Source organism: Coptis chinensis, chromosome 9 (genome assembly GCF_015680905.1).
Source record: "Coptis chinensis isolate HL-2020 chromosome 9, ASM1568090v1, whole genome shotgun sequence".
Taxonomy (NCBI): domain Eukaryota; kingdom Viridiplantae; phylum Streptophyta; class Magnoliopsida; order Ranunculales; family Ranunculaceae; genus Coptis; species Coptis chinensis.
In genome coordinates, this window is record NC_141464.1 from 28,179,006 (window position 1) to 28,193,380 (window position 14,375).

At 36.9% G+C, this 14,375-nt stretch overlaps 2 long non-coding RNA genes and 1 pseudogene across 2 annotated transcripts; 1 reads left to right on the top strand and 2 right to left on the bottom strand.

The window, feature by feature from the left end:
* Positions 1 to 1,485: 1,485 nt before the first annotated feature.
* LOC147475417 (uncharacterized) lies at positions 1,486 to 3,226 on the top strand. The gene is made up of 3 exons (XR_015208245.1): positions 1,486 to 1,990; positions 2,797 to 2,963; positions 3,127 to 3,226. It is a non-coding gene; the product is annotated as an uncharacterized LOC147475417 (long non-coding RNA).
* Positions 3,227 to 4,684: 1,458 nt separating this feature from the next.
* On the bottom strand, positions 4,685 to 5,591 carry LOC147475418 (uncharacterized). Its single transcript, XR_015209562.1, has 3 exons — positions 5,468 to 5,591; positions 5,009 to 5,141; positions 4,685 to 4,853 (listed from the first exon to the last, which is right to left on the bottom strand). It is a non-coding gene; the product is annotated as an uncharacterized LOC147475418 (long non-coding RNA).
* A 4,639-nt stretch (positions 5,592 to 10,230) lies between these two features.
* Positions 10,231 to 14,083, bottom strand: LOC147475419 (uncharacterized; annotated as a pseudogene).
* Positions 14,084 to 14,375: the final 292 nt, after the last annotated feature.

The window sequence follows — 14,375 nt, forward strand, 5'->3', positions numbered from 1 at the left end:
TAGGTTAGAAAATAAATTAGATTAGTTAGCCTCCATTAAACCTTAATTCTAGATCTAGTTTTCATTAGATTAATTAAGTTTAATTTCATTTCAATTCTTGTTTTAGATTAAACTCTCAAATTATTGTTCTTGATTGATTAGATAATAAAAATAGTTATTTTGTCAATTTCGATTTATAGATCTAAATTCCATTATTGTTTGTTATCATTTCATAGTTATTAATTAGATTTCGATTATTGTTTAGTGAAATCGCATAAAATTAGAATCTTTTCATTATGTTTAGTTTAGATTTAATGGGAATTGTTAGTTTGATGAATCAAGGCTAAATCCTCCATTAGAGGGGTTGATGAAGCCTTGATGAAAACTTAGTGGTTAGTATAGAATTGGTTGTAGAATCTATTCCACTCTAGAAAGTCGTGTTTAGCCATGAGAATGGGTGGGCGACTTCACATGCTAGTTAGTACTTTCGGTAGAAATGCCATGAACACTAGGGATTAGAACTTCGAATTTCTTGCCGAAGAGCGTGAGAATCGAGATACAACATTCTACGCTAGGTTGTTAAGTTGGAGTCGAGGTGGATTCAATTCCCTCTAATCTCTTTATCTAGATTAAAAACAAGCATATTTCCATAGTATTAAGTAGTTAAATTCAACGTAGACTCATTTTAGTTTCATCGTAGTATAACACCCTTCGTAAAGCTCTCATTGACTTAAGAGCGACTAGTTAGACTTAGAAAACAATCCATGCTAGGGAACTAGGAGTGGAACGAACTTCGTACTCCATTTAGTGCAATTCGCATTGAGAGTAGAAGCTTTGATATTAGACACGTAAAAGGATAAGTTTTAGTTTACTTACGTTGTGAATTCATCGTTCATTTCGTAGGTAGACTATTCATTTTACATTTATCAGTTTTCCACAAACTCATGCAAGTATTTTTCTTAGAAAATTAATTATTAATCTTCTTTCTATATTTTGACTGTTTTTGTATCTTTTGAAACTACTGATTTATGGAATTTTCTTTACTTCCATATTAGAATGGTTACAAGGTTGCTGGAGAACTGATGGGAGCAATAGACGTCGCGAAAAATACAGTTCATCACAGATGATTCAATTTCGTCTAAATCATTCAACTATTCAAGGATGATTTAGTGCCACATAATTGACAATTGCTTTATGGGGTGCTTTAATCGATGAGTTTCCAGTCAATCTTTTGATACAAGAAAATGTGATTGTCAATATTTTGACACAAGAAAATGTGATTGTCATTGCAACTTCACTTGACGCAAAAGATTTCCAAGGTATATATTTATTCCACCTTTATATTATCAGTATGTTATTTTTTACTCCACGAAGCAAAATAAAGCATATATCATGTCTAAATACTATGTTGTAGGTCTACATAGATTTAGACACCCAGGATGTTATCGACTATAAAAACAGGTCAGTGTATCATCTTATCTTTGAATGTTATCATATTGTCTCCTGACCATGTCATGCGTTACAATATTTGTCATTCTTAATTATATAGTTTGGGAGATATCAAACTACAAATAGAAAAAGCAATATTCACGTACTTTTTCCCTCCTCTCTTTCAGTTTCTATTTTAACAATTTCTTTGTCTTTGTTTAAGGAACACTTATCAAATGAAAGATTTCATTTCAGGTGATGTGTAAACTTTTCTCTTTCTTTTTGTTTTTCTTGGCCAACTGAGATTCAATTGGATGTGCAACTTCATCTGATGTGTAAACTTTTCCATTTGTTTTGGTATCATGTGAGACGCTTAATGCTCTTGAAATCATTGACGCATGTCCTTTTACTAAGATCAATAGATGAGTAGAACAGCTGAACTTCAGTCTTCAAAATCAGGTATCATGCTATTAATATCATTGCTAAATATCTAAGTTTTTTATGTCCATAGCGTACTACTCCTAGATAGGTATCAAAAATCTGAACAAATGTTGCAGTAAGGGGTTTTGGTGTCTGCAGTAAGGTAATAATAGATGTTTAGTTGCTCTGCCCATTATGTTTCATCGCTACTCATAGATTATAGATAGCATGGAATTCATCTTCCCCACACCTAATGGTTTCCACAGTAACCGACTTATGTATACTTTTATATATATGACAACAACTTGCCTAATTGACACAACCTTCATGATACCCTTCCTTTTCGATTAATGCTCTTTTCAAGTAAATAATTAAGGTATGGCATTTTCTTATCTGTTAGTTTGATGCAGTTTTTACAATTTCTTCTTTGTTTTCTTCTATAGGGTCATTTTTTCTATTAAATCTTGGTTGCTAACTTATGGACATAGTATTGTTAGCTTAAAAATGTATGTTTCATATATGCTTAATTGTGCTTCTTTCATGAAACTGAGTGTGCCTACTGGCTACTACTACACTTTGAGTTCTACCATGGATTATGGAAATTTTGTGTTAGCTAGCACTCTATATAAATGCACAATGCTTATTCAGATTGCTCAACACGTACATTTTGTGGGATAGATGGACTATCATTCAAGTGTTTGGAGATTGAGTGCCTCAATTGAAATTAGAAGTTCCAACTAAGTGCAACCAAATGTATGAGCAGACCTCCATGCTGTTCTTGGAGAACATGGAATCGTTCTGTAGGTCTTAGGTTTTCATATGTCATGTAACTCACATAAAGCATACTAAATATAGAAAAACTTAGCTGCTCCTGTGTCAGCCATTTATGCTTAGCATTTGCATAATTTAATCAACAACAATACCTTCTTTTATTAAGTCTTTTTATCAATATTTTTTAATATGTTACAGGTACAACTTGAAATGTCAATGTATGATTACCAAGACCCTTCTAAAGTTCGCTCAGGAAAAGACCACTGGAAAGTAAGGGTTCGTATTACAAGGATAATGTGGAAGCAATTAACTTGAAGAAAAAGAATGAGATCATTAGCAAAGACTTTTGATTGCTGGGTACTAAGGTAATGGAAATGATTTATAGTATTTGTTTTTCAAAAATTAAAAACCGTATTAAACTATGCCTAACTAACAATTGTAATATTTCTGTTAGTGCATGTTTTATAGCTTTTTAGTTCTTTATGCTAGGACATTGTAAACGACAGTTTGACGTTGGTTATTTTGTAGTTAGATTTGTAGATTTTGTCAACAAATATGCTTAGAGGGAGATGAGAAGAGGAAGCATTGTTGGAATGTGAAATAATTGGTTATGACAAGTCTACTTTAGGTGAGTTTGGGTTTGGTGGAAATGCTTTATTTTATGGATATAGTATAGGGAATTAGTATTGAGCAATACTTTATGAATTGTTTTTCTTTTATATTTCCACCCTCTTCTAGGATCATAACAATTAAGTGTATGGTATCCTCACATTCACTTCCTCTTTACTGTATTGGTTATGTTGGAGGATATTTGATTTAACTTTATCACTGTGTATGCACTTTTAACTGAAACAAAAGCAAGAAGGTTTAGTGGCAAAACAAAAATGGTTATTTAATAGTTAAAAGCAAGACATGGAAGAGGACCTTTAAATAAAATTCTAGAAAAATTTGTTTGTTTCTTGAGAGGGGGAATAAATTGTGGAATCAAGTGCTAGAAAGAGGATGGTAGTTGCCCACTCAATCCTTATTCTTACTTGCAATTGCATCTTCTTCTTTTTTATAGATTTTGCTTTACAGTTTATTCTCACACCTGCTCCATGTTCTTTTGGAATAAAATCTTGGGTTCAAAAGTGAGAACTGATTGAAGTGATTGTCTCTCATTTTGTTGTTATCTTTGGCAATTTACTCTAGCTAGAATGCAGATGGATACACCCTCAAGGAAGAACAATTGAATTTAGTTGAGATGGAGGAGTGCGCTGGGTTGGTGTGAGGCCAGTTTTAAGAGACAAACAATGCAAGGGACAACTTCCTTGCGCCCTTGCAAGAATTCAGATGGCTTAAGGTAGCAAGAACTATGCAAAAGTTATGTTGACTTCAGTATGCAGAAGTCAGGGTATCGGCAAATGCAACAACATCATAGTTCTCTAGAATGACTCATTGGACTGTAGATAATTCAGGGAGCGGAGTAGATTGTTGTTACCACCCTCCCTAACAATTTTGTGCGTCCTTTTGATATTAATATAATTATAGTATACCCAGCAACAAAGGAAAATGGATATATATATATTTTTTTTGAAGTGTAATTGTGATTCTTAGGTTCTGGCTTAGAATATTTATCTTACTATTGTGGTAACAGAAAAAACTTGGGAAACATACCCTTTGAATTTCTACATAAAGACCACGTAAAGAAAAAACAACCGAGAATTGACTTCCTTATCTATTGTATATTTTAATTTGTTGGATGGACTTATCTAATGCTTCAAAACCATCTAAGTGATATCATTTCCTCTCTTTTTTAAAAGGTAGATGTAAATTATATAAAGATATTTCAAGTACAATCCGTGCTGAAGAGAATTTCGATCTGGCGTTTTTGTTTGTGGGTGACAAGCCTGATAGGCATTGCTATTAGTGATCTTTCTATGATTTTCATTGCCTCTCTTCCGTGTAGTGCTAAAGTAGTGGTTTTGGGGTATTGGGATGTAGCTTTGCTGCAATACCATTTATGTTGTTCTTGCTATATAATTTTAATTGATTTAGGCATGTTATTTTAAATATTAATGCAAATTACAATAAAATGACGCAATAATTTTATGGAATCCGTGTCGAAGACACGGGCATTAACTAGTAAAACAACAAATTAGGACCCTATCACATAATTAAAGAAAAAATTGAGGTTCACGTGCAAAACACGTGTGCATTTGCTAGTGACCATTTAAAGCTACAGCTTCTATTGGTTTCAGGCCTTTCAGCCCATCCTGTAAAATAATGAAAAGAGTTAATTCCAAGAGCCGAATCTTATCCAAATTAAAAATTTATATCAAAACCTACTCCTTGTAATGAGAGCAGGCATGCTATCAGCGGAAACTAAAGTAAAAAATGGTTGAAAGAAAAGGCAAAGATATTCTCCTACATTGTCAGTCACATCTGCATCAGCTTCAGCCTTTAATAAGCACTTAATAATATCAATTTCTTCATGGCAAGCGGCAATATGCAACGGAGTTACGCCGCATGAAATTGCGTCTGGGTCAGCACTCAGCACCAGCCTGTACAAATGTTAATATCAAATCAAGCATTAGATGCATGTAAGCACCACGAGGTAAACACAATCACGGATAACACCAGAATCGAGAATATGAAGGCATGTCAATGACAGAATATAACATGGATGTTATTTATTATCCAAAAAAAGAGAGAAAGAAAAAGAGAGAAAAACAACGATAATGCAAGTACCAAGCAAATCATTTGCGTCAAAGACAAAGTATAATTCACGGATTGAAGGTGAGAGCTGAAAAAACCCAAAGTTTTCCATATATAAGTTTCTATTAACAATATTATACAGCTGCGAATATGAAATGGGTAACATTCTTACCTCAATTAAAAGTTCAACACAACGTAATGAAGATGCTGCAACAGCAGCGGAAAGGGGAGGTAGGAACATGATGGAAATATAATCCCGGCTGCAAAGAACAACCAGATATGAGTCAACGATGAAAAAATGGGAGTATATATATATATATCGGTTTGTCTAGGGTGCCACTCTTAGAGTGCCACTCTTATCTCACTCTTCATTTGAGCCGTCCGATCTCGCCCTCTAGATCTGAAGATCTAATTCACCCAATTTACCGATATTTACCGATATTTCAAAATTTTGGTTTCTTTCAAAATCAAAAAATACGAAAATACCAAAAACACGAAATTGGGTTGGGTTCTCTCTCTCTCTCGGCTTCTTCTTCTCCAATTTGAACCAAGCTTCTGGATTAAGGTATTTTCGAACATTTAATTCGTTTGATTTGTTGTTTAATTAGTAAACAACAAATTGGGTATATTGTTGGATGTTGTTTAAACGGTTGAACCTAGTAAACTTTATTCTTGGCAATTGTTTAAAACGCGAAATTGGGTGAATCTTTGTAACAAGTAAACAAGCTTAAAACGCTTGGTTCAACCGTTTATTGGGTATGAAATTGTTTATATTGTTGTTTGGAACAAGAAACTTGGAAGTAAACAAGTTTATGTATTTGAAGAAAACATTAGACAACCGCGTGTATGAACTTTATTCAAATTGGGTAACCTATACGTGTAGTGAATTTATTCGAATTGGGTAACCTTTATTCAAATTGGGTACATGTAATAATTTTGCAAATTTAATTAGCTTTGAATGGTATTTAATTTAATTAGCTTTAATGGTATTTTCGTTCCGTATTCTTCATGCTTTAATGGTATTTTCGATTTGAAGTTTGAATGTTATTTAATTAGCTTGAACTCATGCATTATTCTTCATGCCGTATTCTGGCAGAGTTTTGAACTCTGTCAGAGTTTTAAATTTTGTCAGAGTTTTGAACTCTGTCAGAGTTTTAAATTCTGTCAGAGTTCGGTGAATTAGCATATTCGGTGAGTTTTAAATTGGCCGAGTTAGGTGAATTGCGCCGAGTTTTGAACTCTGTCGAGGAGTTTTAAATTTCGGCCGAGTTCTAAATTCTGTCAGAGTTCGGTAAATTCTGTCAGAGTTTTGAATTCTGTCAGAGTTTTGAACTCTGTCAGAGTTCTAAATTCTGTCAGAGTTCGGTGAATTCTGTCAGAGTTTTGAACTCTGTCAGAGTTCGGTGAATTCTCCGCCGAGTTTTGAAACTGTCGAGTTTTAAATTCGTCGAGTTCTAAATGCAATGTCGAGTTGGTGAATTCTGTCAGAGTTTTGAATTCTGTCAGAGTTTTGAACTCTGTCAGAGTTCTAAATTCTATTAGAGTTCGGTGAATTATGTCAGAGTTTTGAACTCTGTCAGAGTTTTAAATTCTGTCAGAGTTCGGTGAATTCTGTCAGAGTTTTGAACTCTGTCAGAGTTCGGTGAAGTAGCATATTCGGTGAACTCTATCAGAGTTTTGAACTCTGTCAGAGTTCGGTGAACTAGCATATTCGGTGAACTCTGTCAGAGTTTCGAATTCTGTCAGAGTTCGGTGAACTCTGTCAGAGTTCGGTGAAGTAGCATATTCGGTGAACTCTGTCAGAGTTTTAACTAGCATATTCGGTGAACTCTGTCAGAATTCGGTGAACTAGCATATTCGGTGAACTCCGTCAGAGTTTTGAACTCTGTCAGAGTTCGGTGAAGTAGCATATTCGGTGAACTCTGTCGAGGAGTTTTAACTAGCATATTCGGTGAACTCTGCCGAGTTTTGAATTGTCGAGTTTTGATGTTTAAGTTATCTACACTTTGTTTATGTACATTGGGATTTTTTGTCCGTTTAAGTTATTTATATTTTTAATTTTTTCGATTTATTGAAATGGAGACAGAGACATCAATCAATATCGAAGAAGATGTAGTTGGGTCTTCGTCTACTAAAGCCCCTGTTCAAGGCACGCAAACATTAGCTCCTCCTTATATAGAAAATGAGGTTTTGTTGAGTTACTTTTACAGGTAGAATAATTGTTGCATACTTGGAGATTTCTCATTATTTCACATGCCCATTTGTTACTTTGTAGAAAAAAAAATTGTGTTTTGAAGAACGGTCATTTGTTGTAGGTACTTGAATTGGCTAGGAATGCGGCTAGAGATAATAAGAAGAATAGGATTATTCCAAGGCATGTGTTGTTGGCAGTTAGGAATGATGATGAATTGGGGAAATTGCTTGTTGATGCTGCTGATGGGGTGTTGCCTAATATTCATAATGTTTTACTTCATGCCGTATTCTTCATGCCGTATTCTGTCAGAGTTTTGAACTCTGTCAGAGTTTTAACTAGCATATTCGGTGAACTCTGTCGAGTTTTGAATTTGTCGAGTTCGAACTAACTATCGAGTTCTCGTCGAGTTCGTTGAACTAGCATATTCGGTGAAACTCGTCGAGTTTAGAACTCTGTTAAAGTTTTGAACTAGCATATTCTCGTTTTAACTTTTGTTTGTTCATTTGTTTTTAATGTTATTGGTTTAGGGTTCCATAGTTATTACATATTGGTGATTTTACATTTGCATATTTTGATATTTTTTAATTTTTAATTTTTCCTTCTACGGTGAAATTCGATCTATAAATGAGGTGCCCTTATTGTGGAAGCTCGAGTTCTTAATAGAGTCTCGAATACCCAAATGAATCTGGACGATCTTTACGTGTTTGCGAAAAAAATGACAAGCGTTTGCCTAAGGATAAGAAATGTAGGTATTTTTAAGTGGGTGGATGAAGAAAATAATTGTGGAAGCTCGTCGTCGTTGAATATAAATGAGAGTCGAGCTCCCACATTTTCCCTAACCGAGTCGAGCTTCTATTTGCACAAGGAGGATAACGACCGATTAGGAAATTCACTCAATCGGAATGTTAATATTTAAGTTGTTGTTGGTGCATCTTCTCTTAGCGGTTTTGTGTATTATCAAGGGTGGGTGGTTAAGGTGTTATTGGCTTAAGTTGCTTTGGATGTCGTGTAATGGCGTTGTCGATGATGAGTTATCCTAAGTTGCTTTGGATGTAGCTTCACAATAATTGCTTTGGATTACATTTATGTGCAAAAATTTGCAGTTATGTTTTCAGTAGGAAGGTCTTCTTGCATTGGTACAATGGCGAAGGAATGAATGAGATGGAATTTCTATGAGGCTGAAGTATCAACAATATCAAGATCGATTGTTGAAGAAGAAGTAGATTATGAAGGCGATCGCTAAAGTTTTTCATGAAAAATTGTGCTCAAATTCAATTGTGCTTGATTATAAATAAGGTTGATGAGTGAAGTTTTTCATGTATTTGTCTTGTGGTCGTACTTATTTATACTCGGGGTGAGAAATAGAAATTTCATATATTATGAATTTCATGTATCAACTGTGCCTTCGATTATAAAACTATAAAGCTGACCGAACTATAAGTGGCTTATTTAGTTATTTTCACTCTTTTGGCTTGTCTTGTGTATTTGTGAGGCAACTCAATTTTCGGGCAAAGTTGTGAGGCAAAAGGAATCAAAGAGTGTATAAATTGGTTCTAGCTATTGCTATCGCACCTTGAATCCTACCCTCGCTATTAATTACACTCCCCTTCCACAAGACTTGGCATCCCCGGGAATAAATCGTTCAACATGATCGAAAACAAAGTTCTCTTAACTATTTTAACTAACAAAATGCAAATAACAATCACAGCTAAGTCAAATATTTTGCAAAATGGAAAGAAACCGAAAAACTAATCGACCTTGGGGATAACTTATTTTCCCCTTGGAATGGATTCCAATAATTTGATTGCTCAATGTATGTTACAAAACTATCAAACACCTAACAATCAAATGTGTCTGTTTGGTCTTTGTCCCAAACGGTGTGGCCATGCCGTTTGGCCTTAGTACCAAACGGTGTGGCCATGCAGTTTGGGACTAAGTCCAAACGGTGTGGCCATGCAGTTTGGGACTAAGTCCAAACGGTGTGGCCATGCCATTTGGCCTTAGTACCAAACGGCGTGGCCATGCAGTTTGGGACTAAGTCCAAACGGTGTGGCCATGCCGTTTGGGACAAAGTCCAAACAGACACACCATTTTTTTGCAAGTTCAAATCCAAGCGATATGGCCACACCGTTTGGACTTAGTCCCAACGGCATGGCCACACCGTTTGGCCTTTAGTACCAAACGGTATGGCCATGCCGTTTGGGACTAAGTCCAAACGGTGTGGCCATGCCGTTGGGACAAAGTCAAACAGAACACGCCATATTTTTTGCAAGTTCAAAGTCAACGGCATGGCCACACCGTTTGGCCTTAGTCGCGAAAGCGGTGTGGCCATGCGTTTGGAACTAAGTCCAAACGGTGTGGCCATGCCGCTTGGACTTTGAACTTGCAAAAAAATGGCGGTGTCTGTTTGATTTTGTCCCCAACGGCATGGCCACACCGTTTGGACTTAGTCCCAAACGGCATGGCCATACCGTTTGGTACTAAGGCCAAACAGTGTGGCCATGCCGTTTGGGACTAAGTCCAAACGGTGTGGCCATGCCGTTTGGCCTTAGTACCAAACAGTATGGCCATGCCGTTTGGGACTAAGTCCAAACGGTGTGGGCGGAAAGGACCAACGGGTAAAGAAAACTTAAGGGGAAGTGAAGAAATTGTACAATTTGTGAATATCCAAGATAAATAACATTGTCAACTAAGTTGGTCTCAAACGAAGTGTGCATATGGATTGTAAAAAATACGTGTTTTCAACAGTCGAACTTGGCAAAATGCAATTTTTGAGCATGGTTTCTCTGTCCTGTATCTCTGAGTTTCTGAATCAAACGAAACATATAAAATGGCAGTTCCCCCACGGAACTATATTCCTACAAATCAAACACATCCTAAGATTATTCAATTCTGGACTTGGCGCTCAATGGGCATTCATGTACATCCTTCAAATTTTTATTACACGCACTATTTGGTAGTTGCGAAGTGTACACTGCTGGAATCACAATCCTCTCGTGGGCGTAAGTGGCCATCAATGACATTATATCAGCTCGTCGGCAGTGCAGTTCAATTTGTATTTGCTTGGCTTAATGCGAACCGAAGAGCTTTAAGTTGACTAAATTTAAGTTAAGAATTATGGTTAGCTACTATATCACAATAGACAAATGTCATGTTAAAATCACCATTACATCCCAAAATGCGCTTGATCCGTTTCAATATGCTCGAGACGAATGCTCCAATAGAATACATAATATGCCGGAGATTTAATCCTTCAATAGAATACATAATATGCGGGGCCCAGAATGCTTCAATAGAGTACATTCACAAGCTGCCCCCTCGAATCCAAACCAATTTTTATTTTTCAAAGCTGAACAAAGGTAAGGTACAAATCTCCAACAAATGCACCCTAGTTACATTGATTTAGTCACCTGCACGAAAAGCTCTTTGCAAAGACCTCGGGGGTGGCCGCCACTAAGCTTGTTTTTCCATTGATCGTTGAGGAAGAATCGTCTTAGTAAGGCAAAAAAAAAAAATCCATAATATCAATGAAGGAAAATTTCTTTTTACTTCTTAGTGAGAATAATGATGAGATGGAGCACATACCACATAGTATGGAACGCCTGTTATGTGGTCGAGTACTTCTCAAGTTCAAGTAAACCTTGAGGATAACCACCAAGAAGAATGTCGGTTTAAAAAGAAAATAATAAGTGTAAATGTAAGAAAAACCTATTTGTTTATGGAGAATAGACCTCTTGGACTCCCTTATTAGGGTCATCAAGAAACTCCATTTGCTCCTTCTATTCCAACCTTTTTAGTAGCTTCTACAAGAAACTCCCTGCATCGGTTACAAAAGAGTCACACCTTTGTTAATATTTCTAAAATAAAAACTGCAAACCATTGTCGAAGCTATGATCACGAATGAGCACTTGTCTCCTATATACTTCCTGGGTGAAATAGCCGAGGTGCAACTCCTCCACAAGAGCATTTTGCTTATCGTAACCCGATGCCCCCGCAAATGTTATGAGTCCGTGGTTATCTAAAGTGTTTCCCCTACATATTTAAGCATATCGGTCAATGTTAATTTAGCAAATGGTTTCTTGATTCATCTATTTGTAACGATTGGAATTAAAGTTTGATTCAAGCTTACGTGAGCCCATCCACATCGTGTAGTCAAGACCATGACCACGGAACACCTACATGATTCAAAACCTCATTAACACCAAATGCATTGGACCAAAGAAACACACAATATATATAGATAAAAAGAACGGAAGAAAAACCTCAGCCATTCGAGCTTTTATTCTTTCAGATTGAGGTCCAAATTTCTCCCTGTAATGAACTTTCTTAACAACACCTTCTTTTGGAGCTGAAGGATTCAGGAAATAAGGGTGCCACCTGACCTGTAAAATATAGTCTCGTTATCTGTAGAAATGTAACTAACCTGTAAAATATAGTCTAGTTATCCATTGAAATGTAACTAAGTAAAATAGCAGTACAACAATGAGATCGAAGCAGTGAAGGGAAGGAAACCTCAAAATCAAACTGATCATTTGATGAGGCTATAGCCTTGTCTAGATTCTGCCACTGCTAGTAAGCTAATGAACAAAGAGGACTTTATCAGCAGCATAAGGCACTACACAAGTGTGAAGGAGGTCGCAAAGGACATGTACCAAGGGAGAAAGAATATATCAGTTACTGACTAAATAGTTAACTGGACGCTTTGGCTAAAATCGGATTGAGTGTTCAAATTTATACATTAAAGGAAATTAAATGAATGAAATGCGAAACTAAATTATGGTTCACAACTTTACATATTCATCATGATACAACATAAAAATAGAAGGAATTGAACCCTTAATGTGGACTTTGAACTTGCAAAAAATATGGCGTGTCCCTCGTTCAACATATTGATAAGTAGAAAACTAGAAGCATTTGCAGTGGATTGCAGAACACCAAGCACTATGTGAAACTGAAATATTAGATCTAAACAACCCATAAACTACTAAGATTAGATCAGATCAAAGCATGATTATCATAAAAATGAAACAAACAATAATAATAAATCTTATGAAAATAAAAGAGTGAAAGAGATTTTACTGATAAGTAAAAGCGTTAGCATGCACCATGATTTTGGGTTATTTGATTTTGGGTTTCGATTTTTGAAGAGGCAAATTTGTGAATCAAACTTCGAAATCAATTCGTGAATCAATTTGTGGGTTTGAAATTTTGGGTTTGATTTTGGATTATGAATGATAGCTATTGTTGATTTTGGGTTTGATTTTTGAAGAAGATTTTTAGAGGTAGTGAGAGAGAGAGAGAGAGAGAGAGAGAGAGAGAGAGAGAGAGAGTTGGTTGGTTTTCTTGGAGATTGAGAAACGAAATTTGGGAGAGAAACACTATAATTACCATTATACCCTTTATTTGAATTAGATATGATGATCTCGAAAGCAGTCTGCGGACCGGCCAGAAGTGTGAGATAAGAGTGTCACTATAAGAGTGGTACTCTAGACAAAACCGTATATATATATATATATATATATATATATATATATATATATATATATATATATATATATATATATATATCCACGCGAAATTCGGGCCTTCCCCATGGTGGATACTATGACGCGTTTCTCATATCGTGAATGCAATTTACATCATGTATAATTCTTTTCATATGAATGACTGCTTATACATGATGATCGTATCTGTAAAGGTGTGATATGGTTTTCCCTTACAAGATCTACGGGGACCTGGAATAGACTATTGGATGAGACCGAAGTTCGACTTGAGAGCTTAGCGCCTCATATCTTACTCGGGTTGTATGGGGGAGAGTAGAATCAGTCCGGGCGTAGTTCATGGGGAGGTATTTATAGAGGTTGAGAGTGTATCCTTGCTCACCACGTGTCAAGGATGTCCCAAATGAAGGGTGGAGATTAGGATCACATGTGAGAACGCCTCCTAGGTTTCTTTGTAATGATGTGGAGTGGCGATCGCACAAGTAGCTTGCGGCCGCGTGATCAGTGGTGACGGTCAAGATATGTGTAAGTACACCTTTGGTCATGATTGCTTATGGATAGGGAATCCGCGGTCACTTCCTCGTGTAGTTCCGCGTGATACCGCGATAAATGCGAAGCGTTCTACTAGCTCATGGATGCGACACGGATACACGTGTCGATGTGTCGCGTCCCACCATGTTGCCGTGTTGGATATAGAATATCACTCCCTATTACGGCCCCTCTACCGGAGGGTTGTGAGAACGACCTGCTGAGAGAGATCGGTAGCGCGCGTGGAGTATGTGAGAGGTGGAAATCTCCAACGACCTATGAGGAATGGCTCGTGTTAACCATGTGAGCTAGTGGGTGCGAACGTTTGACACGTGTGCAAAGACGTGGATGATCCGGCGATTTGCGCAGAGAAAAACGTGGCGCCCCGGTTTTTCGGGATGTGAAAAGACAGGACAGTTGGTTGGAAGTCGTGGGCAGCTAGGGCTAGGGTGTAATCATGATGCCTTGGAAACTGGAGGGGCGGTTGCTCAAAAATTTCACTTGCTCTGTTGAGACTTCATTTGGCTGCTTCGCGTCTGGTAGAGAACTTCATCACCGCAATCATCCTTCGGGTTAGTTCTCTGCCATTTTGAACCTCTTCTTCTTGTTTGGTGCTAAGCCTCTGTGCTAGAGTTGTTAGGATACCCTGTTAGATACTAGTAGCTAGATTTGTTAGGGTTAGAAGTGACAATGTTGGACTCCGATGACACTCGATCTAATGAGGTTCGCGAAGTTTCTCTTGGCTGGGATGACGAAGGTGAGGAGAAGGATGAGTCTGCGTGTGAGATGGTTAAGAGTGATGATGAAGGGAAGGGGTGAGGGGGCTAGCAAATGAGGAAGATGTGGCTCGATCTGCG